The 12,708-nt window shown below is 43.7% G+C and overlaps 1 protein-coding gene across 3 annotated transcripts in view; it reads right to left on the bottom strand.

Moving 5' to 3' along the window:
• LOC117153378 (discoidin domain-containing receptor 2) overlaps nt 1-12,708 on the bottom strand; it is a 134,298-nt gene that overhangs the window by 89,679 nt on the left and 31,911 nt on the right. For 2 of the 3 annotated variants that reach the window (XM_076619828.1, XM_076619830.1), the window contains exon 2: nt 4,628-4,675. The exons of the other annotated variant lie outside the window; for it this stretch is intronic. The gene's annotated coding sequence lies outside the window, so the exon portion shown is untranslated. The remainder of the gene's footprint in view (nt 1-4,627; nt 4,676-12,708) is intronic. 3 annotated transcript variants of the gene reach the window in all.

Here is a 12,708-nt window from a genome sequence, read left to right as displayed (position 1 = left end):
GTCGTCTGAAAAAATGCCACGAGAAAGACCTAACGCGTCTATGTCCGATCATGAAGGAAAGTGTTTCCTACAAGGAGCATTGTGTCCCTGACAACTCTACGAGTATAGGACACTATACGTCGGTTGGGTAATTGATCGCTATTTAACCAGGACGTGTGGCGATCACTGATTCTAAATAGACCATGGAGTTTATGCTAGTGTCGAGTTGCTGGCTCGACCAATCATAGATACATTACTTGCGAGGAAAAAAATCACTTCATCGTCGAATCGTTCGTTACGACTACGCAGACCAGTCGAACTAACGAACAATAAATATCTCGTTTTATTGTATTTTCTGACGAAAATGATTCCGTATGTCGATCCATTGCCGTTCAGTGGCGCGCATAGGCGTTCGAAATTAGAATAGGAAACGGGTCAGTAGCGTTTCGACCGGTTACTACGGACATTCGTTCCCTATGGCGTATACGCGTCCTGCGAATATAAACTAGTATGTATGTATAAGATGTCCGTTCTAACTAGCTCGCAATATATCAGCATTGAGGGTGTGCAAATGAATAGCGCTTTGACAATGTTTCGATATCAGTTATGCGAATATGCAACACAACGTGTATATGCGTAGACGTGTACACGAAACATGTATATAAATTAGCTGTGACTTTTATGCATTTATGGGGAATTTGAAAGTGCAAAGCTGCACGGAATATACATAATATGAAAAAATATGTAAAATATTCAAAGTATAGTGCTTTCTATAATACCTGATAGGTAAAACAATTCTCTAACAAGATTCTACCTTTTTACATATATTCCCTATATTCCCAAATATATGAATTTCCAAAAGAACTCGTTATTCTACGTATAGCTTATTTGAAAATTTAATCGTGATCTTCTCAGAACTGTTTAACAGCATTGCAAAGTTAATTAAATTCCGACACGATATACCCTACACTCCTAATGATACTCTACGGCTTTTATTTGAGACATCTTCCTTCGACTTATATAACTCTTCTACATTTAATCGGGACACAGCCTATATACATGTACAAAGGCAAGAGCAGTGTCGAAAGAAAGCTCGGTCCAATCTGTTTGCGACACGAACAAGCCCTAAGCTGGTTCGCGCATGTCGAAGAGGAAACGGCCGAGTGTACGCGTCTGGTGTGCAGATTGGCTCGCGTCGATGTGCGTTTCGAGAGGTCGATCGACAACGAACCGTTTACACCTTTATATCATCAATCAAGTGGACCAGGTAGCGCAGGTGTATAAACGCGCGGCATCATTCCGGATTGATCGATGAGCCGGCTAGCGTAAAACGAAAGAGTACACGGTGGAATGGCGACCAGAGAGAGGAACGAGAGAATCGAACGGAAGCCGCGGCTCTGGCATTGAGAGAAAGGGACACCAGCACAGATAGACAGAGATGGAGAAAATGAGAGAAGAGTCAGCTTCGAAACACAGTCGAAGGCTCGTCTATATTTTAACGGGAAGCTCGACAGAGCGTTAAAACGAGCCGTCAACGTGCCACGGCGCGAGGGTATTAATTACGAAGCGATGGACGTTGAACGCGGTTCCAACGATCCGTCCTGAAATACGGAACTCGTCCCTGACGGATATTACGTCGAAGAGATACTGGTCCCTGGATCGGCAGAAAAATTCAACCCCCCGCTGGTAATGACTTTCGACTGTAATTGGTCTGCAACGACCAGAGCCAAGCCGATCGATCCTCCGAGGAGGCTTGTTTTAACGCACCTCGATAAAGCTATTTAACTCGATCTGCTTTTACACGGGTTTTAAGCACGCTTTCACGTTTGCCATGGTTCGTTACATAGACTCGCTAAATGGTACTTTGGTTGATGGATCTTGAGTATAGCGTTGCTCGTAATCGGAACGATGACTCGATACGAATTTTGGAACGCGTTCAACGTGTTCGATAGAATTCCTCGTGATCGTCTTGACGCTCGTCGGCTCGTCAGACAGACGTAACAAATGAAACTGGAATCTTCGCCAGTTCGAAGGCTGTTACGCTTCACGAATTCGAAGAAGTATCTATCTATAGAAAGTCGAACGTGATTGAGTTCGCGCTGTGAATCGAAAATTTTCGGGCTAAACCGTGCCAACGGAAAGAGAAAGAGAAGAGACTTCAATGTTGATCCTGACCCTGTAATAGAATTCTGACGACTTCGACAATAGCGTATTTTCTGTACCGTTATAGCTCGTACGATCTCGGTCGTGATATGTACTTTCCGATTTCAAGGAAGAACTTAAAGGAATCTTGAACGCGATTGAAATCTCGTCGCACGCGACGACTTGGCCTGTGTCAGGCTCGGCTCCTCTTACCTTCGCCCTTGGTAGTTGTGCGCGAGTATGGTATCGATCGTGCTCGGTGAAGTTTAATTTACTGGGACCACGGGTAAACAATTAAAAGGAGTGGATATATAGCGAACGGAGGAACGAGCGCCTCTGCTGAATGGCTCTCCGAGTACCACGGGGCGGAACTAATAACATCGAGAACCGATAAACGCAAGTTACGACGTCTGGTTAACATTCCGCGGGCGACTCACCTCTCTCGGAAGAACATTCTTCCCCGTCGATCTATTCTAGTACCAGATCAAGATCCTACATTAGGTAGCACGCGAACTACCTACGTGCCTAATGTCCCTGTTCAGTTATTCGCGGCAAGAAGGCTGCACGAAGACTACGGCTAATGATACCAACGATCTAACTCCCGTTCACCTGGAAACGCCTCGCTCTGCAAGGAGATCGTTTCCAGGGACCGTGGAATTTACACGGATCGAATTTCGCAAGTTTCTCTTTATTGAGTTAGGTTCACAATGAAATTCTTATTTCGAAGAACGTTTGGAACGACGTAAGTTTTGCAGAACTTGTAATCCTCCGCATAGATGGCGATAGTAACAGTAAACTATTTTGTTGCGAAATCAGATAACGTTGGTGTTCTGTTTTTTTTTCAAATAAGTAGATAAAATAGTTGTCGTTGAAAACTAATCGTGTAGTTATTCAAATTTATTTCTTTCCATCCACGTACGAAACAGTCATCGACTAAAATATATTACAAGATTAATAGATGGGTCTACTACTATCTTGTTACTTATGTAAACTAAAACATCCTCCTACCGCTCCTCACGAGGAGTTAAACATTCAAAAATTTCGCGTGTCTCGTATTCATAAATTATAATACATGACCATTCTCCAGGCCGTATCCCGAGGAAGTAACCAATCCAGTTGATGCATAATCATTTCTTACAACCGGACATCAACGAACGCTAATGACTATGTTAACATCCGTATAAATCAACTACTAAAAGCCTGAGCGGCCAGCAGCCGTATTTAATTCAACGTAAAAACCAGCGGTTTACCGATCTTGGAAATACTAACTCGACCTCCGAGCTTCGAATCCGAGTCATTTTTCATAACGAACAACCATTCCGTGTCGTCGATGACTACATTATCGTGGGATCAAATTTACGAGCGTGTAACAAGATTCGAGGACGACGCGAGCCGGCGAGAACCGGGAACCAGGTCTTTTTTAGATTCCTCGTAGGTCCATCTGTGCCCGTGAAAGTTAGGTTAGGAAGGAACTCGGCGAACGTGGCTCCCGAGCCACGTTCCTTGGTGACGAAATTATCGTGGGCTCCGGTGTCGTTTATTTCCCCAGGGCAAGGGCCAGCTCTACGCACTCCTCTCTTAACGAGATTATTGTCGTCCTGACGCGGACGTGTCGGCCGATGCGTATCGATATAACCAATCACTGGTCCCTAGGAAGTACGAATGCGTATACACGCGTGATTCTCGTTTTCTCGCGTGGTGGCCGCCTTTCGATAAGCCTTAACGAGAGACACTTTCTCGATACGACAATACGACAACTCGCCCCCCTCGTGCAACACGGAAAAATACCGCTACACGACACCGAACCACTTTTCTTATCCCTCGTAGATCAAAGTATTTTTTAGCATAAACGATCGCAACGGCGATCTGAAAGTTTCACGTTTAATTATCGCCAGAGTTATGATTCGGAACAGATGTCCGATAGCTGCTGGTAATAATTAACAAGCTCCTGGACTGGTTTCACCCCCTTAGTGAAAGGGTTTTGCGTTTCGTACTGGATCGATCGAATTGTTAGATAGTATCTCATTCTTTCGTTATAATTTACGTCTTTGTTGCGTAAGGAAGGAGAGTGTAAATTCTCTTATCTATGGACGAGATATCTCGCTATGTCGATGACGCTGATGCAACGTGCTGGGACTTGTCGGCCACCTAGGGCGAGATACATCATTCGGTTCTGAGAAGAAAAGATGACACGCGATAGAAATCAAAGACAGTTGTTTGAATTTTTGCTCAACACAATAGAGACATAAATTAGCAAATATGAGCACCTTGATCTTTCGTAAACTGACACTGTATTTATGTCTCACTTCCATTTCTCCTTAAACAATCTACTCTACTAATAGTCGGAATCTTCAGGCAAAAATCACTTCAATCTTCACTTACGCGAAACAACATTCAATCTTAAATATTGAAAAACAAACATACGAAGTATTTAATCCATAGATTAATATTTATAGAAATTAATATTAATATAAATTCAAATAAATGAAATCATAAAATATCTCACCCCTAAATGCGAAGAGTTTAAAAATTCTAAACTGCAACTTCCTGAAACCTGTAACAGAAAATTATAAACTCGTTTTAATCTCCTCTGTCTTCCATTCGATTCGATACAATCTTCCATTTAGAAAATACGTTTAAATCTATCCTGCTAATATTGCCTGACGGTAACGCCTGTTTCGTCATTGGCGCCTCCAACGGTATTAACCAACCCTCGAAAAATATTCAATTACGGCGTAACATTGCCCGATCGTCTTGCGAATGGAAACAGGCAGGGAAGGAAACCGCGCTATCGTAACGTCGGTGCGTCTCAATAATTCCGCGTATTGCGAAGAGGGGAGGTCTAAGTGGCACGCTACGCCAACGCACGCTCCTATGAGTCTCGTTTTCTCGCAATTCTCGTTGGCATCGGATTTCGCGATGGGTCAGCTTGGAGACTGATAACAACAGGACACAACGGGGGAAGAGAGAATCATCGTGACACCGAGCAATCAGCTGTCCTCCTACCAGGAAGAGCGGCGCCTGTGTCTTCGTGAACGTCGTTGGTCGTCGAGCAATACCGTCGCGCCGCGCTTAGAGAGATGTCCCCGTCAAGCAGACGCGACAATAAAGCTAATTGTGGCCCTAACGTGAGAAAGCCTGACCGTACGTTCGTATATACGAGAGATTTCAATTACGCCTCGTTATGCCGGCAGATGGGCATAATAGTCCTTCTAGCGTTGCTGCCGACGCTTTAGGCGTTCCAAGAGAGCCAGTTGGAACGCCTACACCACGACTTCGAAGCCGAACCTCCGGCCAAGCTGCTGCCTACCTCCTTCGCCGCAATAACGGGGAAAACGGCTGACGGATAAAAATGGAATTTCGCGGGAAATCCGATTTACCCCGCCTCCTCCCACGCGTTTCTTCCCTCCCCTTCACATACGATTCTATTAGCCGTTTCTGCTTGTTCGCTTCGGGCTCTACTACAACGTCGGACACTTTGAAGAGATACGGCCGTATCTTTGTAAAAGCGTAACGTTCTGTGGCGAGGTTCTTAATTAAAGCATTACGTAGTGATACCGATTGATGTAAGCGACAGTTATTGTTAGAGTGGATACTTGTGGACGAGTATTTTACTTCTTTTAATAGAAATTGTAAATTACTCGATGATAAGAAAAATCGAAGGGATTTCAGAAATCCAATTTCAGAATACCAACAAGTAAGAAAGGTCAAGTGGAATCGATATTAGATGCGAGAAAAATTATTATAGTCATTGATAGAATTGACGGTGGTTATGATTAAAATCTACGTATATCCATACTTTGGCAATCTATCTATTGGCACGTCGAATCAAAAGAATTAAACTGAGATATACCCTCATTCGTCTCTGATTCTAGACTTTAACAATTCGTCCATTCTACATTCTGGCGTGTAAACTTCGACGCTTCAGAGATACTAAAATCTTATTATATCCTTCGATGAAAGGATCCTATCAACGTCGCTTCAAAGAACTACTTAGCTGCGATATCGTAAAGGGTTCACGACCCTGCCGATATAATGACGGACATAATGGTCAATGGTGGATAAGTGTAACGCATCTTCTCGAAGTAGAGCAAGTGGTGTGTCACTAACTACGTTGTAACTAAGTAGTATAGTTTTGTCGCATGAGTGAAGTAATTCAGCAATTTAGCACGCGTACGTGTCGTATAATGCATGCGCTGTCGTTTATTGCGTACGTTATTGCGCTACCTGAACCGTAACTCGAAACACAGAATTCGCGTTAAGGATAATTTTCGCGAAATTAATAGATCGTCAAGCGAAACGATTACAAGTCGCGCATGACGAATTGCTGTCGATTTAAATACTTTTCAGGTCTTTGATTTTCACTTGCGAGTCGGAACTATGGTGTTAAAGAACGGTTAATTTATGCGAGTCGAGTAGGCGTACTGGACGCCAGTTAAACGCGATTACGCTACACTAATCGCTCGTGTACCGGTAGTAATTTTCGTTCGTTAGTCGGATCGAAAAAAGAAGTGCTCGCTGAGAGATCGGGCATTGACAGTGCTCGAAACGTCGGATTCGAGGCACGAACGAATTCCTTGGACGCGTACGTGTACCGGCAAGAGGGAAATTGATACGTTATTCGTGGCACCGGCAATATAATCAACGTATTTACCCGATCTGAAAAACAAGTAGCGTGCAACGAGCGTATTTATGCGCAACAGCGAAAGGTTTAACGAGGTGCTCGCGGCCATCGCGTATACGACCGTAACCACGTGTAGTCGTATAATTCAAGACACACACGGTGCTTTCTGAATGCCTCTCAACTCGCATAAAACTCGCGTTTCTCGTTTGCCGCGCCGTCCATGTCGCCCGGACTACTTATTACGCAGTCCAGCCACCGAAGGAAAACGCGAATCTCTCTAACTCGATGAAAAAGTAGCTACCAAATAGAAGTTACTGCCTTAAGTCTACGACTGGAAGTATAGTCTGCACTTAGATCAAACCTTCGAACACGAAAGTTTTGCGTTCTATGATTATCGCTCGCGTAGATACACCTTAATGACAACCGTTGACAAGCAGGTAGGTAGAAATTTACAATCTCTACTTCCAATTTAAATTTGTCCTTCCGTTTTTATTCGATACTAGAAATACTAGTTTCCTTTTCTGATATTCCTCTTAAGTATGCCCTTGTCATGTCCGTTATTATTTTCAATAAAATACAAGAAATACTTTATCACTTTCTTTCAAGTCCATTTATTCCTAGAAATTCAGATAATGCCTTCTTTTAACTAATTGTATAATTATACTTGTTAACGAAACTAATTCTGCTAATTAATATCAATCAATCAGAACGGCACGATTGGTTCAAATAACGCTGCTGGTCTTTGTAATATTAACCCATTAGCATTCACAGTCACGCGTCAGGAAATCCGCCGCTCTGCTATACCCAACGTTTAGTGTGAAAACGTAAGTATACCAATGAAGTCAATAATTACAATTTTACAAGCTTTCATCTCAACTATTTCAACTACCGATCAGCGCTCAACTGAGCCGTACCAAGCGATTTCGGACAGATTTACAGGTCCACGTGACAGAGATTTCTCCGCGCGATCTCCTGTAGACGCGGAGGATCGCGTGGCTGAAAATACGGACCGCTGTCAGCGAATAAATCGTCGAACAAAAACCGGCGAACGCTTCTCACCATTTCGAATCCCTCGCTTTACGACAGCCTCGGGAGATCGCTTGTTCCTGTCCCCGTTTCTCGTACAGACGCGTTAAATCCGTCGTGAAAGGGTTAAAGGAAGGATCGAGCCGTTTCTGCAAACGCGGATCGAGCGTTTCTCTTGTCGCGGCAGCTACGGCGAACGGTTACAATGCGTCACGATTTCGGCGACGGGCACGGATCACGGCTTGATCGTTATTAATGGCCACGTGGTCATTGTGCCAACGCGACTGCAACACGCCTTTGTCGTTCCCTCCAGCAAGGCCTGTAGCCGATTGCTCAGCGATTCATTTTCGGCTGGTTTGCGACCGGTCGCTATTTATCGCGACCGCTCGTTAACCGAGGATTCTTTTCTCGTTTGTTCCGAATGTCGAAAATCGCGACTGGACACGATACATACAAAATACGGATAGAAAGTGGCGCGGAAATTTACGTAGCGCGTATCCCGTGCGATTTTTTGTGCGGTTACGTTCGAGGAAGAATTGGAGAAAGGATAATGAGGCGAAGAATGGGTGTTTTTGTTCCTGAGTTTACTAATGATCGTAGGATCGGTGTATTTTTTTATCTGAACACGTTCTGGATAATACCATTTGTTATTGTCAGGTAAAATAATATAGGAGAACAAAAGTAATAGTATTATAAAATAATGATAGAGATCGAATACAACCTGCAAGGTATGCTTCGTTGAATAAACAGTTGAGATTAAATCACAAAATATTTCTCTATAGGATATAATGTATGAATGTTATCGTCGAAATCTGAAACGTCGAATACGGCCCACTTGTCACCGAGTAATGTCTCTAACAATGAGTAAATGTCACTCACTGTGAACGAAGCTTAATAATGTATAAAAACGCGTAGCTTTCGCTCCTGCTGTTTCGTGAATTATGATTTTCTCTGACAAGTGTAAAAAACACATACGCGATCGTACGTATGTGTACATAAAGCGTCAGTTAAAAACATAGAAAAATCACAGCAACTAAATTTCCCAGAAAAGTGAACACGTTTTCTAAATTAATTCACCACGTGTCAAATCGTTGTCTATTACGGCGTTGTCTATTGTCCGTTTACGCCGATTCTCTTTCCGCTCGTCGTCGGATAACGCAGACTTTGCCGGCATTTGTCATCGACGCGCGGCACGAAAATATAAATCGTAAACAGGCCAGCCGAGCCACAGGTTGAGGGGGGCCACGGTGAGCGAGCCAGAAACGGGAATAAATTCCACCGCGTGATAGCTGAAACTTCGCGCGAAACGAGTCGCGCCCCTTTTCTTCCTTCGCGTTACACACCCTTCCTCGACCTTCCTTATTCACCCTTTCTTGCTGTTCCTTATTCATCCACCTGCTCACCCCCTTTATTATCGAGCACGACGCGCGGAGCACGTACCGAAAAACGCATACCCCGTCGTTCAACTCTACCCGTGGCCGTTTCACCGTCTAGTTTCACACGAACCAGCCAATTTTTCTACGTGTCGAACGACTCCGCCGTCTGCGAAACGTTGCATCGGAATACGTAGCTCGAACGTGTTACACACGTGACAGCGGCACGTGGGTGGAGATACGAATTCGTTGATTTCGTTTGATATCGCGGAATAGATGTGCGCCGGTCGGTTCTGAAGATTTTATTCGCAGATCGAGCGAGAATTTGGAAAATTTGCCGTTTCGGTTGTTCAAGCGAATGTGCTAAGACTGAAGTGTATTTTCACACAATCTTTGATTTCGTAGATGAAGATATAATTGATACAATATTATTTATACTATACAATCGAACGAATTGTCCACTCGTGGGATTCGTGTTTTTTTGGTAAGCGAAGCGAAACCACATCGCGAGTTTCTAAACGAAAGTAAATTGTAGAACGGAGAGATTCGCCAATTATTCTAATCAAGTGAACTATCTACTTATTGTTAGCTTTAATCTAATACATAAATTCTATATTACTAAATTTTATATTCGTAGCTGATTATCACCTATAAGTTCCTCCGCACGTGGTTGATTCTATTGTCTCGCGTGATCGCAAAAAGTTTCACCGTCCAATAGAATTAAAGGGTCACCTACTCGGGATGACTTCATCGCGCGATAATATACCGTGTGCTTTAAAAATTAGACGCACGTATAAATAACATTGTAACCAACTTGAAACCCGATCCTGTAATCATCTAATGCTTGTTACTATGTTATACACGAATTTCGAGGTCGCATCTTACAGAGAGAGAATCTTGCCAACTCGCATGGAACGAACGTATTCCGGAGGCCCTAGAAACCCTAGCATACGGACACGAAAGTTTAAAGTATTGATTTCCCTGGGATCGCCACTAATCTTCAACGTCAGGTGAGTTACAGGGTTTTCTGCCATTTTCTCCTCCTCCTCCCCGGCCCCTTCTCTCTCGAGGAGCTCCTCAAGAGAGAAAGGCATCCGTTCTCCGTTTTATCGCCCGAACGACTGCTCGATTTTCGAACGTACGAATCGACAAATCGAATTCTAGCTGTTTGTTCACCGAAGCCCTGCCTCTCTCCATTTCTTTTCTCTCCCTTCTTCTCCTGTTCTTCTTTACACAATCCCGTTTCTCTCTCCTGCAGCTACGCGTTACGTATGTGTGCAGTCGGGAGAATGGACTGACGCGATTCAATTTGAAAAAACGGGAAACAACCAAGGCGTCGTCGGAGTCGTCGTGTTCACGGAGGTGAAACAATATTTTAACCGGGCTAGAAGGGGCTTCGAGGGTCCTTTGTCCCTTCGTGTTCTCCAACGAGAGAACGACTTCGAAACAATAATAACAAATATACACCTGCCAAACGCTTTGCGTGTCGATAAAAAGGACCGCTCGCTTTTGAGATCCAATCTACTCGAATGTTTCCTATACCATTCTATGCACTGTACACGTTGCCCCAGTTATCACGATACAATCGAAAAAGAGGATGATTCTACATGAAAAAACAAGTCGGGAACGTAGAATACAATTTTTTCATATGATCTTTTGTTCCGGAAAAACTTTGATTCGAAGTAGGCGTTATCCAGACACGTGTATTCACGGAATTTCAAAGCAAATTTTTTCTACAAGAAAGCATTAAATTGAAAAAAATTTGCTCTATACGTGCCTATCGTTATTTTTTACACATAAAATCGTTCCCTATTTGATTCTAATAACTGAAACATTCTGCGTATAAGGAACTTCTTGACGTTCTATTAAACGTGTTCGATATGGAAAAGTTTACCCTTATGCGACTAGATACCACGAAAGGGAAGTTTACTCTCTGAATTACCATCTGCGAAAACGGACTATATTTACGTGCCATTTCGAAGGTCGCATTTTAACGCGAACATACGATACTCGTTTGAGCTCCTATCAATCGTCGGCGTCGTAAAGTTCGCACGTGGATTGCGAGATCGTTGCGTTCCAAACGAAAGTATCGTCGGGCTAGCATTTGTTCTCCTTCTGTATGACACACGCTTCGTCGTGTCCTCTTATCGTTAAGTAGAATCGATATCGTGTCGCGCCCAGAAGCCCCGGTCACGCCCCTGCAGGTTACTGCACCCATCGGCCTGTCGACCAGCAACGGCGATCGTTAAATCTTTTCGCGGATATCACTGTGTTATTGTATCCATCGTCGGCCACTCGATGACTCGCGATTCCTGCGGGCCGATATATGATGCACGCTCACTCGTCTTTTGTCGTCTCCTACGCTCCCTTATTTGTCAAAGTTCCTCTGCGTCTTTGTTTGGAACAAAGACACCGTGAGACGAAGATATCGTGAAACAGAAATTTCAGGAAATTCAGATGAAGCAATTCAGAGAAATATACATATGTAAATTTGTTGATATTTGGGGCGTTCATAAGCTAAGGTGGTTAGCTCCATTTTCTCAGATTTTTCAAATTTTGGTGTCAAAGTATTTCGATTTACGCTTATCTCATATAATTCCATCAATTTCTTCTACTTTTTATCTTATGAAGTTAACCGACTTGGCAAATAAAGCGGTACATTTACTGAACTTATCGGCATCATAGATATCGGATCTGTAACGTCGAGTATTTATACTTTGTTTTTAATATAGTATACGAATCAGATTCCGATTGATTTTATAGACTTGTCAAATTTTCCTAGCCTGCTCGAGCAATTTGTCCTTAGATCGCGACCATTCGGTATATTGCTCATCGGAATGGTTTCCGGTGTCCATCTAGATATTTCACGACACATTGCACACAGGCTTACCGACGCCGACAATGAAATCGGAAACTGCGGTGAACAGCCTCGATCTTGGTACTCGAACACATCCGTAAGTACCAACGCGAAAAAGCAACCTAGCCACGCACTCGCGTCTTATGAACGCATAACCGTAGAATTCGCCTACTAGAAACACTTCAGAGAAAACCCGGAAACGATCATTGTTTCACATGGAATCAAAGATCGAGGGAAAAAAATTATAAACAACTTGCGCGTTTCGCGACTGGCGACAATAGAACCGGTCGCATCGATTTTTATTAGAATCGATCTGTATATTCCGTGGCTTGCGGCCAACCGACGTGTCCACTGACCTCGATACAACGAGCTCGATAAACCAGCCACCCCCTAGCACCCCCCGTTACCTATCGATCGGACGGTGGATCGATATTTTCATCCACTTCCGTGGAGCGTGTCGCGTGGACGAAGAGAGAGAAAGAGAAGCAGAGAAAGAACGTACAGGATTGTTCTAACTTTCGGCCCCGACGTTGACAGAGCCTGACCCTCGTTCCCCCTCTCGAGCACCGATTAAAATTACATTTGTTCCCTTCCACGCAATCAACGTCAGACTCAACGATCCAATATTTACCCTCGCGGCAGCAGAGTAGTGGCCCTTCGCGGTTCGAAATCCCAAAAATCAATAGCGAAAAGGGTCACCGGCCTCT

This window comes from Bombus vancouverensis, chromosome 1, assembly GCF_051014615.1.
Source record: "Bombus vancouverensis nearcticus chromosome 1, iyBomVanc1_principal, whole genome shotgun sequence".
Lineage (NCBI taxonomy): Eukaryota > Metazoa > Arthropoda > Insecta > Hymenoptera > Apidae > Bombus > Bombus vancouverensis.
Note: the sequence above shows the minus strand (reverse complement) of the source record. Positions and strands in the feature narration are given on the sequence as shown.